Consider the following 24,530-nt stretch of genomic DNA (forward strand, 5'->3'; position numbering starts at 1 on the left):
GCACCTACATCACATTGTGCCGCACCGACACCACATTGTACAGCACTGACACCACATTGTGCAGCACCGACACCACATTGTACAGCACTGACACCACTTCGTGCAGCACCAACATCACATTCTTCAGCACCGACACCACATTGTGCAGCACCGACTCCACATTGTGCAGCACCGACACCACATTGTACAGCACAGACATCACATTGTGCACCACCGACACCACATTGTGCAGCACCAACATCACATTGTTCAGTACCGACACCACATTGTGCAGCACCGACATCACATTGTGCACCACCGACACCACATTGTGCAGCACCGACACCACATTTTACAGCACTGACACCACATTGTGCAACACCGCCACCACATTGTACAGCACAGACATCACATTGTGCACCACCGACACCACATTGTGCAGCACCAACATCACATTGTTCCGCACCGACACCACATTTTGCAGCACCTACATCACATTGTGCCGCACCGACACCACATTGTACAGCACTGACACCACATTGTGCAGCACCGACATCACGTTGTGCAGCACCGACAACACATTGTGCAGCACCGACACCACATTTTGCAGCACCTACATCACATTGTGCCGCACCGACACCACATTGTACAGCACTGACACCACATTGTGCAGCATCGACATCACATTGTTCAGTACCGACACCACATTGTGCAGCACCGACATCACATTGTGCAGCACCGACATCACATTGTGCACCACCGACACCACATTGTGCAGCACCGACACCACATTGTACAGCACAGACACCACATTGTGCAGCATCGACATCACAATGTTCAGCAACGACACCACATTGTGCAGCACCGACACCACAATGTGCCGCACCGACACCACTTTGTGCAGCACCAACATCACATTGTGCTCCACTGACACCACATTGTGCAGCACCGACACAACATTGTTCAGCACCAACATCACATTGTTCAGCACCGACACCACATTGTACAGCCTCGACACCATATTGTACAGCACCAACATTACATTGTGCAGCACCGACATCACATTGTGCAGCACCGACATCACATTGTGCAGCACTGACACCACATTGTTCAGCACCGACACCACATTGTGCAGCACCGACACCACATTGTACAGGACTGACACAACATTGTGAGGCAGCGACACGGCATTGTGCAGCACCGACATCACATTGTGCAGCACCGACACCACAGTGTACAGCACCGACACCACATTCTACCCCACCGACACCACATTGTGCAGCACCGAGACCACATTGTACTGCACTGACACCACATTGTTCAGCACCGACACCACATTGTACAGCACCGACACCACATTGTGCAGCACCGACACCACATTTTGCAGCACCGACACCACATTGTGCAGCACCGACACCACATTGTGCAGCACCGACACCACATTTTGCAGCACCGACACCTCATTCTGCAGCACCAACATCACATTGTTCTGCACCGACACCACATTTTGCAGCACCGACATCACATTGTGCCGCACCGACAGCACATTGTGCAGCGCCGACACCAGATTGTGCAGCACCGACACCACATTGTGCAGCACCGACATCACCTTGTGCAGCACCAACATCACATTGTTCAACACCGACATCACATTGTACAGCACTGACACCACATTGTGCATCACCGACACCACATTGTACAGCACTGACACCACATTGTGCAGCACCGACACCACATTCTACAGCACTGACACCACATTGTGCAGTACCGACATCACGTTGTGCAGCACCGACACCACATTGTGCAGCACCGACACCACATTGTGCAGCACTGACACCACATTGTGCATCACCGACATCACGTTGTGCAGCACCGACAGCACATTGTGCAGCACCGACACCACATTCTACAGCACTGACACCACATTGTGCAGTACCGACATCACGTTGTGCAGCACCGACACCACATTGTGCAGCACCGACACCACATTTTACAGCACTGACACCACATTGTGCAGCACCGACACCACAATGTGCCGCACCGACACCACATTGTGCCACACCAACATCACATTGTGCTCCACTGACACCACTTTGTGCAGCACCGACACAACATTGTTCAGCACCGACACAACATTGTTCAGCACCGACACCACATTCTACAGCAACAACATCACATTCTGCAGCACCGACACCACATTGTGCAGCACCGACACCACATTGTGTAGCACCAACACCACTTTGTTAAACACCGACACCACATTGTACAGCCTCGACACCCTATTGTACAGCACCAACATCACATTGTGCTCCACTGACACCACATTGTGCAGACCAAACATCACATTGTGCAGCACCGATACCATATTGTGCAGCACCGACAACACATTGTTCAGCACCGACACCACATTGTACAGCACTGACACCACATTGTGCATCACCGACACCACATTCTACAGCACTGACACCACATTCTACAGCACTGACACCACATTGTGCAGTACCGACATCACGTTGTGCAGCACCGACACCACATTGTGCAGCACCGACACCACATTGTGCAGCAGCGACACCACAATGTGCCGCACCGACACGACATTGTGCCACACCAACATCACATTGTGCTCCACTGACACCACATTGTGCAGCACCGACACAACATTGTTCAGCACCGACACAACATTGTTCAGCACCGACACCACATTCTACAGCAACAACATCACATTCTGCAGCACCGACACCACATTGTGCAGCACCGACACCACATTGTGCAGCACCAACACCACTTTGTTAAACACCGACACCACATTGTACAGCCTCGACACCATATTGTACAGCACCAACATCACATTGTGCTCCACTGACACCACATTGTGCAGACCCAACATGACATTGTGCAGCACCGATACCATATTGTGCAGCACCGACACCACATTGTACAGCACTGACACCACTTCGTGCAGCACCAACATCACATTCTTCAGCACCGACACCACATTGTACAGCACCGACACCACATTGTGCATCACCGACACCACATTGTACAGCACTGACACCACATTGTGCAGCACCGACACCACATTCTACAGCACTGACACCACATTGTGCAGTACCGACATCACGTTGTGCAGCACCGACACCACATTGTGCAGCACCGACACCACATTTTACAGCACTGACACCACATTGTGCAGCACCGACACCACAATGTGCCGCACCGACACCACATTGTTGCACACCAACATCACATTGTGCTCCACTGACAACACATTGTGCAGCACCGACACAACATTGTTCAGCACCGACACAACATTGTTCAGCACCGACACCACATTCTACAGCAACAACATCACATTCTGCAGCACCGACACCACATTGTGCAGCACCGACACCACATTGTGCAGCACTAACACCACTTTGTTAAACACCGACACCACATTGTACAGCCTCGACACCATATTGTACAGCACCAACATCACATTGTGCTCCACTGACACCACATTGTGCAGACCAAACATCACATTGTGCAGCACCGATACCATATTGTGCAGCACCGACAACACATTGTTCAGCACCGACACCACATTGTACAGGACTGACAGCACATTGTGAGGCAGCGACACGACATTGTGCAGCACCGTCATCACATTGTGCAGCACCGACAACACATTGTACAGCACTGACAGCACATTGTACTGCACTGACACCACATTGTGCAGCACCGACACCACTTTGTACAGCACTGACACCACATTGTGCAGCACCAGCACCACATTGTACAGCACTGACACAACATTGTGCAGCACCAACGTCACATTCTGCAGCACTGACACCACATTGTACATCACTGACACCACATTGTACAGCACTGACACCACATTGTGCAGCACCGCCATCTCATTGTGCAGCACCGACACCACATTGTGGAGCACCGACACCACATTGTACAGGACTGACACAACATTGTGAGGCAGCGACACGACATTGTGCAGCACCGACATCACATTGTGCAGCACCGACACCACATTGTACTGGACTGACACCACATTGTGCAGCACCGACACCACATTTTACAGCACTGACACCACATTGTGCAGCACCGACACCACAATGTGCCGCACCGACACCACATTGTGCCACACCAACATCACATTGTGCTCCACTGACACCACATTGTGCAGCACCGACACCACATTGTGCAGCACCGACACCACATTGTGCAGCACCAACACCACTTTGTTAAACACCGACACCACATTGTACAGCCTCGACACCATATTGTACAGCACCAACATCACATTGTGCTCCACTGACACCACATTGTGCAGACCCAACATCACATTGTGCAGCACCGATACCATATTGTGCAGCACCGACAACACATTGTTCAGCACCGACAACACATTGTACAGCACTGACAGCACATTGTACTGCACTGACACCACATTGTGCAGCACCGACACCACTTTGTACAGCACTGACACCACATTGTGCAGCACCAGTACCACATTGTACAGCACTGACACAACATTGTGCAGCACCAACGTCACATTCTGCAGCACTGACACCACATTGTACATCACTGACACCACATTGTACAGCACTGACACCACATTGTGCAGCACCGCCATCTCATTGTGCAGCACCGACACCACATTGTGGAGCACCGACACCACATTGTACAGGACTGACACAACATTGTGAGGCAGCGACACGACATTGTGCAGCACCGACATCACATTGTGCAGCACCGACACCACATTGTACTGCACTGACACCACATTGTTCAGCACCGACACCACATTGTACAGGACTGACACAACATTGTGAGGCAGCGACACGACATTGTGCAGCACCGACATCACATTGTGCAGCACCGACACCACAGTGTACAGCACCGACACCACATTCTACCCCACCGACACCACATTGTGCAGCACCGACACCACATTGTACAGCACCGACACCACATTGTACTGCACTGACACCACATTGTTCAGCACCGACACCACATTGTACAGCACCGACACCACATTGTGCAGCACCAACATCACATTGTGCAGCACCAACACCACATTGTGCAGCACCGACACCACATTGTACAGCACTGACAAAACATTGTGCAGCACCGACACCAAATTGTGCAGCACCGACACCACATTGTGCAGCACCGACACCACATATTGCAGCACCGACACCTCATTCTGCAGCACCAACATCACATTGTTCTGCACCGACACCACATTTTGCAGCACCGACATCACATTGTGCCGCACCGACAGCACATTGTGCCGCACCGACAGCACATTGTGCACCACCGACACCACATTGTGCAGCACCGACATCACATTGTACAGCACCAACATCACATTGTTCAACACCGACATCACATTGTACAGCACTGACACCACATTGTGCATCACCGACACCACATTCTACAGCACTGACACCACATTCTACAGCACTGACACCACATTGTGCAGTACCGACATCACGTTGTGCAGCACCGACACCACATTGTGCAGCACCGACACCACATTGTGCAGCAGCGACACCACAATGTGCCGCACCGACACGACATTGTGCCACACCAACATCACATTGTGCTCCACTGACACCACATTGTGCAGCACCGACACAACATTGTTCAGCACCGACACAACATTGTTCAGCACCGACACCACATTCTACAGCAACAACATCACATTCTGCAGCACCGACACCACATTGTGCAGCACCGACACCACATTGTGCAGCACCAACACCACTTTGTTAAACACCGACACCACATTGTACAGCCTCGACACCATATTGTACAGCACCAACATCACATTGTGCTCCACTGACACCACATTGTGCAGACCCAACATGACATTGTGCAGCACCGATACCATATTGTGCAGCACCGACAACACATTGTTCAGCACCGACAACACATTGTACAGCACTGACAGCACATTGTACTGCACTGACACCACATTGTGCAGCACCGACACCACTTTGTACAGCACTGACACCACATTGTGCAGCACCGACATCACATTGTGAAGCACCGACACCACATGGGCAGCACTGATACCACATTGGGCAGCACCGACACCATTTTGTACAGCACAGACACCACATTGTGCAGCACCGACACCACATTGTGCAACACCGAAACCACATTTTGCAGCACCGACACCTCATTGTGCAGCACCAACATCACATTGTTCCGCATCGACACCACATTTTGCAGCACCTACATCACATTGTGCCGCACCGACACCACATTGTACAGCACTGACACCACATTGTGCAGCACCGACACCACATTGTACAGCACTGACACCACTTCGTGCAGCACCAACATCACATTCTTCAGCACCGACACCACATTGTGCAGCACCGACTCCACATTGTGCAGCACCGACACCACATTGTACAGCACAGACATCACATTGTGCACCACCGACACCACATTGTGCAGCACCAACATCACATTGTTCAGTACCGACACCACATTGTGCAGCACCGACATCACATTGTGCACCACCGACACCACATTGTGCAGCACCGACACCACATTTTACAGCACTGACACCACATTGTGCAACACCGCCACCACATTGTACAGCACAGACATCACATTGTGCACCACCGACACCACATTGTGCAGCACCAACATCACATTGTTCCGCACCGACACCACATTTTGCAGCACCTACATCACATTGTGCCGCACCGACACCACATTGTACAGCACTGACACCACATTGTGCAGCACCGACATCACGTTGTGCAGCACCGACAACACATTGTGCAGCACCGACACCACATTTTGCAGCACCTACATCACATTGTGCCGCACCGACACCACATTGTACAGCACTGACACCACATTGTGCAGCATCGACATCACATTGTTCAGTACCGACACCACATTGTGCAGCACCGACATCACATTGTGCAGCACCGACATCACATTGTGCACCACCGACACCACATTGTGCAGCACCGACACCACATTGTACAGCACAGACACCACATTGTGCAGCATCGACATCACAATGTTCAGCAACGACACCACATTGTGCAGCACCGACACCACAATGTGCCGCACCGACACCACTTTGTGCAGCACCAACATCACATTGTGCTCCACTGACACCACATTGTGCAGCACCGACACAACATTGTTCAGCACCAACATCACATTGTTCAGCACCGACACCACATTGTACAGCCTCGACACCATATTGTACAGCACCAACATTACATTGTGCAGCACCGACATCACATTGTGCAGCACCGACATCACATTGTGCAGCACTGACACCACATTGTTCAGCACCGACACCACATTGTGCAGCACCGACACCACATTGTACAGGACTGACACAACATTGTGAGGCAGCGACACGGCATTGTGCAGCACCGACATCACATTGTGCAGCACCGACACCACAGTGTACAGCACCGACACCACATTCTACCCCACCGACACCACATTGTGCAGCACCGAGACCACATTGTACTGCACTGACACCACATTGTTCAGCACCGACACCACATTGTACAGCACCGACACCACATTGTGCAGCACCGACACCACATTTTGCAGCACCGACACCACATTGTGCAGCACCGACACCACATTGTGCAGCACCGACACCACATTTTGCAGCACCGACACCTCATTCTGCAGCACCAACATCACATTGTTCTGCACCGACACCACATTTTGCAGCACCGACATCACATTGTGCCGCACCGACAGCACATTGTGCAGCGCCGACACCAGATTGTGCAGCACCGACACCACATTGTGCAGCACCGACATCACCTTGTGCAGCACCAACATCACATTGTTCAACACCGACATCACATTGTACAGCACTGACACCACATTGTGCATCACCGACACCACATTGTACAGCACTGACACCACATTGTGCAGCACCGACACCACATTCTACAGCACTGACACCACATTGTGCAGTACCGACATCACGTTGTGCAGCACCGACACCACATTGTGCAGCACCGACACCACATTGTGCAGCACTGACACCACATTGTGCATCACCGACATCACGTTGTGCAGCACCGACAGCACATTGTGCAGCACCGACACCACATTCTACAGCACTGACACCACATTGTGCAGTACCGACATCACGTTGTGCAGCACCGACACCACATTGTGCAGCACCGACACCACATTTTACAGCACTGACACCACATTGTGCAGCACCGACACCACAATGTGCCGCACCGACACCACATTGTGCCACACCAACATCACATTGTGCTCCACTGACACCACTTTGTGCAGCACCGACACAACATTGTTCAGCACCGACACAACATTGTTCAGCACCGACACCACATTCTACAGCAACAACATCACATTCTGCAGCACCGACACCACATTGTGCAGCACCGACACCACATTGTGTAGCACCAACACCACTTTGTTAAACACCGACACCACATTGTACAGCCTCGACACCCTATTGTACAGCACCAACATCACATTGTGCTCCACTGACACCACATTGTGCAGACCAAACATCACATTGTGCAGCACCGATACCATATTGTGCAGCACCGACAACACATTGTTCAGCACCGACACCACATTGTACAGCACTGACACCACATTGTGCATCACCGACACCACATTCTACAGCACTGACACCACATTCTACAGCACTGACACCACATTGTGCAGTACCGACATCACGTTGTGCAGCACCGACACCACATTGTGCAGCACCGACACCACATTGTGCAGCAGCGACACCACAATGTGCCGCACCGACACGACATTGTGCCACACCAACATCACATTGTGCTCCACTGACACCACATTGTGCAGCACCGACACAACATTGTTCAGCACCGACACAACATTGTTCAGCACCGACACCACATTCTACAGCAACAACATCACATTCTGCAGCACCGACACCACATTGTGCAGCACCGACACCACATTGTGCAGCACCAACACCACTTTGTTAAACACCGACACCACATTGTACAGCCTCGACACCATATTGTACAGCACCAACATCACATTGTGCTCCACTGACACCACATTGTGCAGACCCAACATGACATTGTGCAGCACCGATACCATATTGTGCAGCACCGACACCACATTGTACAGCACTGACACCACTTCGTGCAGCACCAACATCACATTCTTCAGCACCGACACCACATTGTACAGCACCGACACCACATTGTGCATCACCGACACCACATTGTACAGCACTGACACCACATTGTGCAGCACCGACACCACATTCTACAGCACTGACACCACATTGTGCAGTACCGACATCACGTTGTGCAGCACCGACACCACATTGTGCAGCACCGACACCACATTTTACAGCACTGACACCACATTGTGCAGCACCGACACCACAATGTGCCGCACCGACACCACATTGTTGCACACCAACATCACATTGTGCTCCACTGACACCACATTGTGCAGCACCGACACAACATTGTTCAGCACCGACACAACATTGTTCAGCACCGACACCACATTCTACAGCAACAACATCACATTCTGCAGCACCGACACCACATTGTGCAGCACCGACACCACATTGTGCAGCACTAACACCACTTTGTTAAACACCGACACCACATTGTACAGCCTCGACACCATATTGTACAGCACCAACATCACATTGTGCTCCACTGACACCACATTGTGCAGACCAAACATCACATTGTGCAGCACCGATACCATATTGTGCAGCACCGACAACACATTGTTCAGCACCGACACCACATTGTACAGGACTGACAGCACATTGTGAGGCAGCGACACGACATTGTGCAGCACCGTCATCACATTGTGCAGCACCGACAACACATTGTACAGCACTGACAGCACATTGTACTGCACTGACACCACATTGTGCAGCACCGACACCACTTTGTACAGCACTGACACCACATTGTGCAGCACCAGCACCACATTGTACAGCACTGACACAACATTGTGCAGCACCAACGTCACATTCTGCAGCACTGACACCACATTGTACATCACTGACACCACATTGTACAGCACTGACACCACATTGTGCAGCACCGCCATCTCATTGTGCAGCACCGACACCACATTGTGGAGCACCGACACCACATTGTACAGGACTGACACAACATTGTGAGGCAGCGACACGACATTGTGCAGCACCGACATCACATTGTGCAGCACCGACACCACATTGTACTGGACTGACACCACATTGTGCAGCACCGACACCACATTTTACAGCACTGACACCACATTGTGCAGCACCGACACCACAATGTGCCGCACCGACACCACATTGTGCCACACCAACATCACATTGTGCTCCACTGACACCACATTGTGCAGCACCGACACCACATTGTGCAGCACCGACACCACATTGTGCAGCACCAACACCACTTTGTTAAACACCGACACCACATTGTACAGCCTCGACACCATATTGTACAGCACCAACATCACATTGTGCTCCACTGACACCACATTGTGCAGACCCAACATCACATTGTGCAGCACCGATACCATATTGTGCAGCACCGACAACACATTGTTCAGCACCGACAACACATTGTACAGCACTGACAGCACATTGTACTGCACTGACACCACATTGTGCAGCACCGACACCACTTTGTACAGCACTGACACCACATTGTGCAGCACCAGTACCACATTGTACAGCACTGACACAACATTGTGCAGCACCAACGTCACATTCTGCAGCACTGACACCACATTGTACATCACTGACACCACATTGTACAGCACTGACACCACATTGTGCAGCACCGCCATCTCATTGTGCAGCACCGACACCACATTGTGGAGCACCGACACCACATTGTACAGGACTGACACAACATTGTGAGGCAGCGACACGACATTGTGCAGCACCGACATCACATTGTGCAGCACCGACACCACATTGTACTGCACTGACACCACATTGTTCAGCACCGACACCACATTGTACAGGACTGACACAACATTGTGAGGCAGCGACACGACATTGTGCAGCACCGACATCACATTGTGCAGCACCGACACCACAGTGTACAGCACCGACACCACATTCTACCCCACCGACACCACATTGTGCAGCACCGACACCACATTGTACAGCACCGACACCACATTGTACTGCACTGACACCACATTGTTCAGCACCGACACCACATTGTACAGCACCGACACCACATTGTGCAGCACCAACATCACATTGTGCAGCACCAACACCACATTGTGCAGCACCGACACCACATTGTACAGCACTGACAAAACATTGTGCAGCACCGACACCAAATTGTGCAGCACCGACACCACATTGTGCAGCACCGACACCACATATTGCAGCACCGACACCTCATTCTGCAGCACCAACATCACATTGTTCTGCACCGACACCACATTTTGCAGCACCGACATCACATTGTGCCGCACCGACAGCACATTGTGCCGCACCGACAGCACATTGTGCACCACCGACACCACATTGTGCAGCACCGACATCACATTGTACAGCACCAACATCACATTGTTCAACACCGACATCACATTGTACAGCACTGACACCACATTGTGCATCACCGACACCACATTCTACAGCACTGACACCACATTCTACAGCACTGACACCACATTGTGCAGTACCGACATCACGTTGTGCAGCACCGACACCACATTGTGCAGCACCGACACCACATTGTGCAGCAGCGACACCACAATGTGCCGCACCGACACGACATTGTGCCACACCAACATCACATTGTGCTCCACTGACACCACATTGTGCAGCACCGACACAACATTGTTCAGCACCGACACAACATTGTTCAGCACCGACACCACATTCTACAGCAACAACATCACATTCTGCAGCACCGACACCACATTGTGCAGCACCGACACCACATTGTGCAGCACCAACACCACTTTGTTAAACACCGACACCACATTGTACAGCCTCGACACCATATTGTACAGCACCAACATCACATTGTGCTCCACTGACACCACATTGTGCAGACCCAACATGACATTGTGCAGCACCGATACCATATTGTGCAGCACCGACAACACATTGTTCAGCATCGTCACCACATTGTACAGGACTGACAGCACATTGTGAGGCAGCGACACGACATTGTGCAGCACCGACATCACATTGTGCAGCACCGACAACACATTGTACAGCACTGACAGCACATTGTACTGCACTGACACCACATTGTGCAGCACCGACACCACTTTGTACAGCACTGACACCACATTGTGCAGCACCGACATCACATTGTGAAGCACCGACACCACATGGGCAGCACTGATACCACATTGGGCAGCACCGACACCATTTTGTACAGCACAGACACCACATTGTGCAGCACCGACACCACATTGTGCAACACCGAAACCACATTTTGCAGCACCGACACCTCATTGTGCAGCACCAACATCACATTGTTCCGCATCGACACCACATTTTGCAGCACCTACATCACATTGTGCCGCACCGACACCACATTGTACAGCACTGACACCACATTGTGCAGCACCGACACCACATTGTACAGCACTGACACCACTTCGTGCAGCACCAACATCACATTCTTCAGCACCGACACCACATTGTGCAGCACCGACTCCACATTGTGCAGCACCGACACCACATTGTACAGCACAGACATCACATTGTGCACCACCGACACCACATTGTGCAGCACCAACATCACATTGTTCAGTACCGACACCACATTGTGCAGCACCGACATCACATTGTGCACCACCGACACCACATTGTGCAGCACCGACACCACATTTTACAGCACTGACACCACATTGTGCAACACCGCCACCACATTGTACAGCACAGACATCACATTGTGCACCACCGACACCACATTGTGCAGCACCAACATCACATTGTTCCGCACCGACACCACATTTTGCAGCACCTACATCACATTGTGCCGCACCGACACCACATTGTACAGCACTGACACCACATTGTGCAGCACCGACATCACGTTGTGCAGCACCGACAACACATTGTGCAGCACCGACACCACATTTTGCAGCACCTACATCACATTGTGCCGCACCGACACCACATTGTACAGCACTGACACCACATTGTGCAGCATCGACATCACATTGTTCAGTACCGACACCACATTGTGCAGCACCGACATCACATTGTGCAGCACCGACATCACATTGTGCACCACCGACACCACATTGTGCAGCACCGACACCACATTGTACAGCACAGACACCACATTGTGCAGCATCGACATCACAATGTTCAGCAACGACACCACATTGTGCAGCACCGACACCACAATGTGCCGCACCGACACCACTTTGTGCAGCACCAACATCACATTGTGCTCCACTGACACCACATTGTGCAGCACCGACACAACATTGTTCAGCACCAACATCACATTGTTCAGCACCGACACCACATTGTACAGCCTCGACACCATATTGTACAGCACCAACATTACATTGTGCAGCACCGACATCACATTGTGCAGCACCGACATCACATTGTGCAGCACTGACACCACATTGTTCAGCACCGACACCACATTGTGCAGCACCGACACCACATTGTACAGGACTGACACAACATTGTGAGGCAGCGACACGGCATTGTGCAGCACCGACATCACATTGTGCAGCACCGACACCACAGTGTACAGCACCGACACCACATTCTACCCCACCGACACCACATTGTGCAGCACCGAGACCACATTGTACTGCACTGACACCACATTGTTCAGCACCGACACCACATTGTACAGCACCGACACCACATTGTGCAGCACCGACACCACATTTTGCAGCACCGACACCACATTGTGCAGCACCGACACCACATTGTGCAGCACCGACACCACATTTTGCAGCACCGACACCTCATTCTGCAGCACCAACATCACATTGTTCTGCACCGACACCACATTTTGCAGCACCGACATCACATTGTGCCGCACCGACAGCACATTGTGCAGCGCCGACACCAGATTGTGCAGCACCGACACCACATTGTGCAGCACCGACATCACCTTGTGCAGCACCAACATCACATTGTTCAACACCGACATCACATTGTACAGCACTGACACCACATTGTGCATCACCGACACCACATTGTACAGCACTGACACCACATTGTGCAGCACCGACACCACATTCTACAGCACTGACACCACATTGTGCAGTACCGACATCACGTTGTGCAGCACCGACACCACATTGTGCAGCACCGACACCACATTGTGCAGCACTGACACCACATTGTGCATCACCGACATCACGTTGTGCAGCACCGACAGCACATTGTGCAGCACCGACACCACATTCTACAGCACTGACACCACATTGTGCAGTACCGACATCACGTTGTGCAGCACCGACACCACATTGTGCAGCACCGACACCACATTTTACAGCACTGACACCACATTGTGCAGCACCGACACCACAATGTGCCGCACCGACACCACATTGTGCCACACCAACATCACATTGTGCTCCACTGACACCACTTTGTGCAGCACCGACACAACATTGTTCAGCACCGACACAACATTGTTCAGCACCGACACCACATTCTACAGCAACAACATCACATTCTGCAGCACCGACACCACATTGTGCAGCACCGACACCACATTGTGTAGCACCAACACCACTTTGTTAAACACCGACACCACATTGTACAGCCTCGACACCCTATTGTACAGCACCAACATCACATTGTGCTCCACTGACACCACATTGTGCAGACCAAACATCACATTGTGCAGCACCGATACCATATTGTGCAGCACCGACAACACATTGTTCAGCACCGACACCACATTGTACAGCACTGACACCACATTGTGCATCACCGACACCACATTCTACAGCACTGACACCACATTCTACAGCACTGACACCACATTGTGCAGTACCGACATCACGTTGTGCAGCACCGACACCACATTGTGCAGCACCGACACCACATTGTGCAGCAGCGACACCACAATGTGCCGCACCGACACGACATTGTGCCACACCAACATCACATTGTGCTCCACTGACACCACATTGTGCAGCACCGACACAACATTGTTCAGCACCGACACAACATTGTTCAGCACCGACACCACATTCTACAGCAACAACATCACATTCTGCAGCACCGACACCACATTGTGCAGCACCGACACCACATTGTGCAGCACCAACACCACTTTGTTAAACACCGACACCACATTGTACAGCCTCGACACCATATTGTACAGCACCAACATCACATTGTGCTCCACTGACACCACATTGTGCAGACCCAACATGACATTGTGCAGCACCGATACCATATTGTGCAGCACCGACACCACATTGTACAGCACTGACACCACTTCGTGCAGCACCAACATCACATTCTTCAGCACCGACACCACATTGTACAGCACCGACACCACATTGTGCATCACCGACACCACATTGTACAGCACTGACACCACATTGTGCAGCACCGACACCACATTCTACAGCACTGACACCACATTGTGCAGTACCGACATCACGTTGTGCAGCACCGACACCACATTGTGCAGCACCGACACCACATTTTACAGCACTGACACCACATTGTGCAGCACCGACACCACAATGTGCCGCACCGACACCACATTGTTGCACACCAACATCACATTGTGCTCCACTGACACCACATTGTGCAGCACCGACACAACATTGTTCAGCACCGACACAACATTGTTCAGCACCGACACCACATTCTACAGCAACAACATCACATTCTGCAGCACCGACACCACATTGTGCAGCACCGACACCACATTGTGCAGCACTAACACCACTTTGTTAAACACCGACACCACATTGTACAGCCTCGACACCATATTGTACAGCACCAACATCACATTGTGCTCCACTGACACCACATTGTGCAGACCAAACATCACATTGTGCAGCACCGATACCATATTGTGCAGCACCGACAACACATTGTTCAGCACCGACACCACATTGTACAGGACTGACAGCACATTGTGAGGCAGCGACACGACATTGTGCAGCACCGTCATCACATTGTGCAGCACCGACAACACATTGTACAGCACTGACAGCACATTGTACTGCACTGACACCACATTGTGCAGCACCGACACCACTTTGTACAGCACTGACACCACATTGTGCAGCACCAGCACCACATTGTACAGCACTGACACAACATTGTGCAGCACCAACGTCACATTCTGCAGCACTGACACCACATTGTACATCACTGACACCACATTGTACAGCACTGACACCACATTGTGCAGCACCGCCATCTCATTGTGCAGCACCGACACCACATTGTGGAGCACCGACACCACATTGTACAGGACTGACACAACATTGTGAGGCAGCGACATGACATTGTGCAGCACCGACATCACATTGTGCAGCACCGACACCACATTGTACTGGACTGACACCACATTGTGCAGCACCGACACCACATTTTACAGCACTGACACCACATTGTGCAGCACCGACACCACAATGTGCCGCACCGACACCACATTGTGCCACACCAACATCACATTGTGCTCCACTGACACCACATTGTGCAGCACCGACACCACATTGTGCAGCACCGACACCACATTGTGCAGCACCAACACCACTTTGTTAAACACCGACACCACATTGTACAGCCTCGACACCATATTGTACAGCACCAACATCACATTGTGCTCCACTGACACCACATTGTGCAGACCCAACATCACATTGTGCAGCACCGATACCATATTGTGCAGCACCGACAACACATTGTTCAGCACCGACAACACATTGTACAGCACTGACAGCACATTGTACTGCACTGACACCACATTGTGCAGCACCGACACCACTTTGTACAGCACTGACACCACATTGTGCAGCACCAGGACCACATTGTACAGCACTGACACAACATTGTGCAGCACCAACGTCACATTCTGCAGCACTGACACCACATTGTACATCACTGACACCACATTGTACAGCACTGACACCACATTGTGCAGCACCGCCATCTCATTGTGCAGCACCGACACCACATTGTGGAGCACCGACACCACATTGTACAGGACTGACACAACATTGTGAGGCAGCGACACGACATTGTGCAGCACCGACATCACATTGTGCAGCACCGACACCACATTGTACTGCACTGACACCACATTGTTCAGCACCGACACCACATTGTACAGGACTGACACAACATTGTGAGGCAGCGACACGACATTGTGCAGCACCGACATCACATTGTGCAGCACCGACACCACAGTGTACAGCACCGACACCACATTCTACCCCACCGACACCACATTGTGCAGCACCGACACCACATTGTACAGCACCGACACCACATTGTACTGCACTGACACCACATTGTTCAGCACCGACACCACATTGTACAGCACCGACACCACATTGTGCAGCACCAACATCACATTGTGCAGCACCAACACCACATTGTGCAGCACCGACACCACATTGTACAGCACTGACAAAACATTGTGCAGCACCGACACCAAATTGTGCAGCACCGACACCACATTGTGCAGCACCGACACCACATATTGCAGCACCGACACCTCATTCTGCAGCACCAACATCACATTGTTCTGCACCGACACCACATTTTGCAGCACCGACATCACATTGTGCCGCACCGACAGCACATTGTGCCGCACCGACAGCACATTGTGCACCACCGACACCACATTGTGCAGCACCGACATCACATTGTACAGCACCAACATCACATTGTTCAACACCGACATCACATTGTACAGCACTGACACCACATTGTGCATCACCGACACCACATTCTACAGCACTGACACCACATTCTACAGCACTGACACCACATTGTGCAGTACCGACATCACGTTGTGCAGCACCGACACCACATTGTGCAGCACCGACACCACATTGTGCAGCAGCGACACCACAATGTGCCGCACCGACACGACATTGTGCCACACCAACATCACATTGTGCTCCACTGACACCACATTGTGCAGCACCGACACAACATTGTTCAGCACCGACACAACATTGTTCAGCACCGACACCACATTCTACAGCAACAACATCACATTCTGCAGCACCGACACCACATTGTGCAGCACCGACACCACATTGTGCAGCACCAACACCACTTTGTTAAACACCGACACCACATTGTACAGCCTCGACACCATATTGTACAGCACCAACATCACATTGTGCTCCACTGACACCACATTGTGCAGACCCAACATGACATTGTGCAGCACCGATACCATATTGTGCAGCACCGACAACACATTGTTCAGCATCGTCACCACATTGTACAGGACTGACAGCACATTGTGAGGCAGCGACACGACATTGTGCAGCACCGACATCACATTGTGCAGCACCGACAACACATTGTACAGCACTGACAGCACATTGTACTGCACTGACACCACATTGTGCAGCACCGACACCACTTTGTACAGCACTGACACCACATTGTGCAGCACCGACATCACATTGTGAAGCACCGACACCACATGGGCAGCACTGATACCACATTGGGCAGCACCGACACCATTTTGTACAGCACAGACACCACATTGTGCAGCACCGACACCACATTGTGCAACACCGAAACCACATTTTGCAGCACCGACACCTCATTGTGCAGCACCAACATCACATTGTTCCGCATCGACACCACATTTTGCAGCACCTACATCACATTGTGCCGCACCGACACCACATTGTACAGCACTGACACCACATTGTGCAGCACCGACACCACATTGTACAGCACTGACACCACTTCGTGCAGCACCAACATCACATTCTTCAGCACCGACACCACATTGTGCAGCACCGACTCCACATTGTGCAGCACCGACACCACATTGTACAGCACAGACATCACATTGTGCACCACCGACACCACATTGTGCAGCACCAACATCACATTGTTCAGTACCGACACCACATTGTGCAGCACCGACATCACATTGTGCACCACCGACACCACATTGTGCAGCACCGACACCACATTTTACAGCACTGACACCACATTGTGCAACACCGCCACCACATTGTACAGCACAGACATCACATTGTGCACCACCGACACCACATTGTGCAGCACCAACATCACATTGTTCCGCACCGACACCACATTTTGCAGCACCTACATCACATTGTGCCGCACCGACACCACATTGTACAGCACTGACACCACATTGTGCAGCACCGACATCACGTTGTGCAGCACCGACAACACATTGTGCAGCACCGACACCACATTTTGCAGCACCTACATCACATTGTGCCGCACCGACACCACATTGTACAGCACTGACACCACATTGTGCAGCATCGACATCACATTGTTCAGTACCGACACCACATTGTGCAGCACCGACATCACATTGTGCAGCACCGACATCACATTGTGCACCACCGACACCACATTGTGCAGCACCGACACCACATTGTACAGCACAGACACCACATTGTGCAGCATCGACATCACAATGTTCAGCAACGACACCACATTGTGCAGCACCGACACCACAATGTGCCGCACCGACACCACTTTGTGCAGCACCAACATCACATTGTGCTCCACTGACACCACATTGTGCAGCACCGACACAACATTGTTCAGCACCAACATCACATTGTTCAGCACCGACACCACATTGTACAGCCTCGACACCATATTGTACAGCACCAACATTACATTGTGCAGCACCGACATCACATTGTGCAGCACCGACATCACATTGTGCAGCACTGACACCACATTGTTCAGCACCGACACCACATTGTGCAGCACCGACACCACATTGTACAGGACTGACACAACATTGTGAGGCAGCGACACGGCATTGTGCAGCACCGACATCACATTGTGCAGCACCGACACCACAGTGTACAGCACCGACACCACATTCTACCCCACCGACACCACATTGTGCAGCACCGAGACCACATTGTACTGCACTGACACCACATTGTTCAGCACCGACACCACATTGTACAGCACCGACACCACATTGTGCAGCACCGACACCACATTTTGCAGCACCGACACCACATTGTGCAGCACCGACACCACATTGTGCAGCACCGACACCACATTTTGCAGCACCGACACCTCATTCTGCAGCACCAACATCACATTGTTCTGCACCGACACCACATTTTGCAGCACCGACATCACATTGTGCCGCACCGACAGCACATTGTGCAGCGCCGACACCAGATTGTGCAGCACCGACACCACATTGTGCAGCACCGACATCACCTTGTGCAGCACCAACATCACATTGTTCAACACCGACATCACATTGTACAGCACTGACACCACATTGTGCATCACCGACACCACATTGTACAGCACTGACACCACATTGTGCAGCACCGACACCACATTCTACAGCACTGACACCACATTGTGCAGTACCGACATCACGTTGTGCAGCACCGACACCACATTGTGCAGCACCGACACCACATTGTGCAGCACTGACACCACATTGTGCATCACCGACATCACGTTGTGCAGCACCGACAGCACATTGTGCAGCACCGACACCACATTCTACAGCACTGACACCACATTGTGCAGTACCGACATCACGTTGTGCAGCACCGACACCACGTTGTGCAGCACCGACACCACATTGTGCAGCACCGACACCACATTGTGCAGCAGCGACACCACAATGTGCCGCACCGACACGACATTGTGCCACACCAACATCACATTGTGCTCCACTGACACCACATTGTGCAGCACCGACACAACATTGTTCAGCACCGACACAACATTGTTCAGCACCGACACCACATTCTACAGCAACAACATCACATTCTGCAGCACCGACACCACATTGTGCAGCACCGACACCACATTGTGCAGCACCAACACCACTTTGTTAAACACCGACACCACATTGTACAGCCTCGACACCATATTGTACAGCACCAACATCACATTGTGCTCCACTGACACCACATTGTGCAGACCCAACATGACATTGTGCAGCACCGATACCATATTGTGCACCACCGACAACACATTGTTCAGCACCGTCACCACATTGTACAGGACTGACAGCACATTGTGAGGCAGCGACACGACATTGTGCAGCACCGACATCACATTGTGCAGGACCGACAACACATTGTACAGCACTGACAGCACTTTGTACAGCACTGACACCACATTGTGCAGCACCGACATCACATTGTGAAGCACCAACACCACATGGGCAGCACTGATACCACATTGGGCAGCACCGACACCATTTTGTACAGCACAGACACCACATTGTGCAGCACCGACACCACATTGTGCAGCACCGAAACCACATTTTGCAGCACCGACACCTCATTGTGCAGCACCAACATCACATTGTTCCGCATCGACACCACATTTTGCAGCACCTACATCACATTGTGCCGCACCGACACCACATTGTACAGCACTGACACCACATTGTGCAGCACCGACATCACATTGTGCAGCACCGACACCACATTTTGCAGCACCTACATCACATTGTGCCGCACCGACACCACATTGTACAGCACTGACACCACATTGTGCAGCACCGACACCACATTGTACAGCACTGACACCACTTCGTGCAGCACCAACATCACATTCTTCAGCACCGACACCACATTGTGCAGCACCGACTCCACATTGTGCAGCACCGACACCACATTGTACAGCACAGACATCACATTGTGCACCACCGACACCACATTGTGCAGCACCAACATCACATTGTTCAGTACCGACACCACATTGTGCAGCACCGACATCACATTGTGCACCACCGACACCACATTGTGCAGCACCGACACCACATTTTACAGCACTGACACCACATTGTGCAACACCGCCACCACATTGTACAGCACAGACATCACATTGTGCACCACCGACACCACATTGTGCAGCACCAACATCACATTGTTCCGCACCGACACCACATTTTGCAGCACCTACATCACATTGTGCCGCACCGACACCACATTGTACAGCACTGACACCACATTGTGCAGCACCGACATCACGTTGTGCAGCACCGACAACACATTGTGCAGCACCGACACCACATTTTGCAGCACCTACATCACATTGTGCCGCACCGACACCACATTGTACAGCACTGACACCACATTGTGCAGCACCGACACCACATTGTACAGCACTGACACCACTTTGTGCAGCACAAACATCACATTGTGCAGCACCGACATCACATTGTGCACCACCGACACCACATTGTGCAGCACCGACACCACATTTTACAGCACTGACACCACATTGTGCAACACCGACACCACATTGCACAGCACAGACATCACATTGTGCACCACCGACACCACATTGTGCAGCACCAACATCACATCGTTCAGCACCGACACCACATTGTGCAGCACCGACATCATATTGTGCACCACCGACACCACACTGTGCAGTACTGACACCACATTGTGCAGCACCGACACCACATTGTGCCGCACCGACACCTCATTGTGCAGCATCAACATCATATTGTGCCGCAACAACACCACATTGTGCAGCACCAACATCACATTGTACAGCACCGACACCACATTGTGCACCATCGACACCACATTGTGCAGCACCAACATCACATTGTGCACCACCGACACCACACTGTGCAGTACTGACACCACATTGTGCAGCACCGACACCACATTGTGCCGCACCGACACCACATTGTGCAGCACCGACATTACGTTGTTCAGCATCGACACTACATTGTGTCGCCCAGACACCACATTGTGCAGCATCGACATCACAATGTTCAGCAACGACACCACATTGTGCAGCACCGACACCACAATGTGCCGCACCGACACCACTTTGTGCAGCACCAACATCACATTGTGCTCCACTGACACCACATTGTGCAGCACCGACGCAACATTGTTCAGCACCAACATCACATTGTTCAGCACTGACACCACATTGTGCAGCACCAACACCACATTGTTAAACACCGACACAACATTGTACAGCCTCGACACCATATTGTACAGCACCAACATCACATTGTGCAGCACCGATACCACATTTTGCAGCACCGACACAACATTGTTCAGCACCGACACAACATTGTGCAGCACCAACGTCACATTCTGCATCACTGACACCACATTGTACATCACTGACACAACATTGTGCAGCACCGACATCTCATTGGGCAGCACCGACATCACATTGTGCAGCACCGACACCACATTGTACAGCAGCGACACCACATTCTACCCCACCAACACCATATTGTGCAGCACCGACACCATATTGTACAGCACAGACACCACATTCTGCAGCACCGACACCACATTGTTCCGCACCGACACCACATTTTGCAGCACCTACATCACATTGTGCCGCACCGACACCACATTGTACAGCACTGACACCACATTGTGCAGCACCGACATCACGTTGTGCAGCACCGACACCACATTGTGCAGCACCGACACCACATTTTGCAGCACCTACATCACATTGTGCCGCACCGACACCACATTGTACAGCACTGACACGACATTGTGCAGCACCGACACCACATTGTACAGCACAGACATCACATTGTGCACCACCGACACCACATTGTGCAGCACCAACATCACATTGTTCAGTACCGACACCACATTGTGCAGCACCGACATCACATTGTGCACCACCGACACCACATTGTGCAGCACCGACACCACATTTTACAGCACTGACACCACATTGTGCAGCATCGACATCACATTGTTCAGTACCGACACCACATTGTGCAGCACCGACATCACATTGTGCAGCACCGACATCACATTGTGCACCACCGACACCACATTGTGCAGCACCGACACCACATTGTACAGCACAGACACCACATTGTGCAGCATCGACATCACAATGTTCAGCAACGACACCACATTGTGCAGCACCGACACCAGAATGTGCCGCACCGACACCACTTTGTGCAGCACCAACATCACATTGTGCTCCACTGACACCACATTGTGCAGCACCGACACAACATTGTTCAGCACCAACATCACATTGTTCAGCACCGACACCACATTGTACAGCCTCGACACCATATTGTACAGCACCAACATCACATTGTGCAGCACCGACATCACATTGTGCAGCACCGACATCACATTGTGCAGCACTGACACCACATTGTTCAGCACCGACACCACATTGTGCAGCACCGACACCACATTGTACAGGACTGACACAACATTGTGAGGCAGCGACACGGCATTGTGCAGCACCGACATCACATTGTGCAGCACCGACACCACAGTGTACAGCACCGACACCACATTCTACCCCACCGACACCACATTGTGCAGCACCGAGACCACATTGTACTGCACTG

This window comes from Narcine bancroftii, chromosome 2 (genome assembly GCF_036971445.1).
Source record: "Narcine bancroftii isolate sNarBan1 chromosome 2, sNarBan1.hap1, whole genome shotgun sequence".
NCBI classification, from domain to species: Eukaryota; Metazoa; Chordata; class Chondrichthyes; order Torpediniformes; family Narcinidae; genus Narcine; species Narcine bancroftii.